We start from the raw sequence: 3,552 nt of genomic DNA, 5'->3' as shown, positions 1-3,552 counted from the left end.
ATAGTCTAGTCTATAGTCTAGTCTATAGTCTAGTCTATAGTCTAGTCTATAGTCTAGTCTATAGTCTAGTCTATAGTCTAGTCTATAGTCTAGTCTATAGTCTAGTCTATAGTCTAGTCTATAGTCTATAGTCTAGTCTATAGTCTATAGTCTAGTCTATAGTCTATAGTCTAGTCTATAGTCTATAGTCTAGTCTAGTCTATAGTCTAGTCTATAGTCTAGTCTATAGTCTAGTCTATAGTCTAGTCTATAGTCTAGTCTATAGTCTAGTCTATAGTCTAGTCTATAGTCTAGTCTAGTAGTCTATAGTCTAGTCTATAGTCTAGTCTATAGTCTAGTCTATAGTCTAGTCTATAGTCTAGTCTATAGTCTAGTCTATAGTCTAGTCTATAGTCTAGTCTATAGTCTAGTCTATAGTCTAGTCTATAGTCTAGTCTATAGTCTAGTCTATAGTCTAGTCTATAGTCTAGTCTATAGTCTAGTCTATAGTCTAGTCTATAGTCTAGTCTATAGTCTAGTCTATAGTCTAGTCTATAGTCTAGTCTATAGTCAGTCTATAGTCTAGTCTATAGTCTAGTCTATAGTCTAGTCTATAGTCTAGTCTATAGTCTAGTCTATAGTCTAGTCTATAGTCTAGTCTATAGTCTAGTCTATAGTCTAGTCTATAGTCTAGTCTATAGTCTAGTCTATAGTCTAGTCTATAGTCTAGTCTATAGTCTAGTCTATAGTCTAGTCTATAGTCTAGTCTATAGTCTAGTCTATAGTCTAGTCTATAGTCTAGTCTATAGTCTAGTCTATAGTCTAGTCTATAGTCTAGTCTATAGTCTAGTCTATAGTCTAGTCTATAGTCTAGTCTATAGTCTAGTCTATAGTCTAGTCTATAGTCTAGTCTATAGTCGTCTATAGTCTAGTCTATAGTCTAGTCTATAGTCTAGTCTATAGTCTAGTCTATAGTCTAGTCTATAGTCTAGTCTATAGTCTAGTCTATAGTCTAGTCTATAGTCTAGTCTATAGTCTAGTCTATAGTCTAGTCTATAGTCTAGTCTATAGTCTAGTCTATAGTCTAGTCTATAGTCTAGTCTATAGTCTAGTCTATAGTCTAGTCTATAGTCTAGTCTATAGTCTAGTCTATAGTCTAGTCTATATCTAGTCTATAGTCTAGTCTATAGTCTAGTCTATAGTCTAGTCTATAGTCTAGTCTATAGTCTAGTCTATAGTCTAGTCTATAGTCTAGTCTATAGTCTAGTCTATAGTCTAGTCTATAGTCTAGTCTATAGTCTAGTCTATAGTCTAGTCTATAGTCTAGTCTATAGTCTAGTCTATAGTCTAGTCTATAGTCTAGTCTATAGTCTAGTCTATAGTCTAGTCTATAGTCTAGTCTATAGTCTAGTCTATAGTCTAGTCTATAGTCTAGTCTATAGTCTAGTCTATAGTCTAGTCTATAGTCTAGTCTATAGTCTAGTCTATAGTCTAGTCTATAGTCTAGTCTATAGTCTAGTCTATAGTCTAGTCTATAGTCTAGTCTATAGTCTAGTCTATAGTCTAGTCTATAGTCTAGTCTATAGTCTAGTCTATAGTCTAGTCTATAGTCTAGTCTATAGTCTAGTCTATAGTCTAGTCTATAGTCTAGTCTATAGTCTAGTCTATAGCCTAGTCTAATCTATAGCCGTCCATTTCCAGCAATCGTTTAGAAATGTCGAATTTATATCCAGACACATTCGATTCTGACCCACTGTGCCGTTTTGTAATAAATTATCTTATGTTTTTGTAGTTTTATTAAATAATGTCTAACAAGGCGTTAATATATTGTTTAATGAACTAATTAAGAACTTAAATGAATTAATATCATTAAAACTATACTTTAAAATAATTTAAGTTTTTTTCTAGTAATGCTGAGACATGCCTACCTGGCAGTTTTACAAAAAGTCAATGTAGCCTTTTTAGAAAGTATTTTTTTAAGAATGTTCTTTCTTAGTTTTGGCTTATTTGACTGACAGGTACATGAGTCTATGCTCCACCGAACAGCATGGTATTGACACACGCACACACAAGCCATAGGTGTGTAGATTATATCCTTTTTCTACACTCTACCATAAACGCACAACACACAAGAGCAAGTGCTTTTGTGTGACATCCTGTTTGTGCCTGTATGCATACATGTATGTACATATGACTGAATGATTCTGAATGAGGGAGTATTTTTGCGGTTAAAAGTGTTGATGTGGGCTTAAGTACTAAAGCAGCACAAATAAATATGTCGACATAAAAGTTAATGAAGTCCCTCGACACAAAGGATACAATAAACACAAACAACAACAAAAACTCATTTAATTACAAACAAACATGTTTGAAAACAATTTAAAAATGGGGAGTATTATGTGTGCTTTTTTTCTTATTCTTCTATGACTTTATAATGAATTATAATAACCTTTTAAAGGGATTGTTAGTTTTCAATAAAAATGAATTCATTACAAAAGAACTGACTAAAATTAAATTGTTTTCCTAAAATTAGTCTACAATTTAGGTTTTAGTTAGTCAATTTAAAACCAACTTTATATAATTTGTATAATTCTAATATGTCTAATTTTGATCAATTTTTTTGAATATAGATTTAGGCGCTTAAATTTACATAACTTGTATCAATCGATTTTTCATCAAAAAATAACCTAATTTTTAAGTTTATTTAAATTTGTGAGCAAAAATTGATTTTAGAAGGAAAATATTAGTGATCACAAAACAAGCTTATTTTTCAATTTAAACGTGTTTTAACGAAGTTATAAGCGATTTTAATTTTCTTAAGGTTTTAGACCAAAAAATCTATTTTTGAAAGAGAATATGAGTGATCACAAAATAAGCTTATTTTCCTATTTAAACGTGTTTTAACGAAGTTATAAGCGATTTTAGTTTTCTTACGTTTTGTGGCCAAAAAATCGATTTTTGAAGGGAAACATGAGTGATCACAAAATAAGCTTATTTTTCAATTTAAACGTGTTTTAACGAAGTTATAAGCGATTTTAGTGTTCTTGACCAAAAAATCGATTTTTGAAGGCTAATATGAGTGATCACAAAATAAGCTTATTTTTTCAATTTAAACGTGTTTTAACGAAGTTATATGCGGTTTTAGTTTTCCTACGTGTTGTGACCAAAAAATCGATTTTTGAAGGGAAATAAGAGTGATCACAAAATAAGCTTATTTTTCAATTTAAATGTGTTTTAACGAAGTTACAAGCGATTTTAGTTTTCTTAAGGTTTTTGTCAAAAAAAATCGATTTTTTAAGCAAAATATGAGTGATCACAAAATAAGCTTATTTTTCAATTTAAACGTGTTTTAACGAAGTTACAAGCGATTTTAGTTTTCTTATGGTTTTTGTCCAAAAAATCGATTTTTAAAGGGAAATATGAGTGATCACAAAATAAGCTTATTTTTCAATTTAAACGTGTTTTAACGAAGTTATAAGCGATTTTAGTTTTTTTAACCCATTTACAGCCAATCAAAAAGTACAAGTTAAATTTTTGAAACTTCAAGGTATATTTATTTTCAACAATGCAAAA

Source organism: Lucilia sericata, unplaced genomic scaffold (genome assembly GCF_015586225.1).
Source record: "Lucilia sericata isolate MDLA Ls3-8-SP2 unplaced genomic scaffold, ASM1558622v1 Contig001620F_arrow, whole genome shotgun sequence".
NCBI lineage: Eukaryota > Metazoa > Arthropoda > Insecta > Diptera > Calliphoridae > Lucilia > Lucilia sericata.
Note: the sequence above shows the minus strand (reverse complement) of the source record.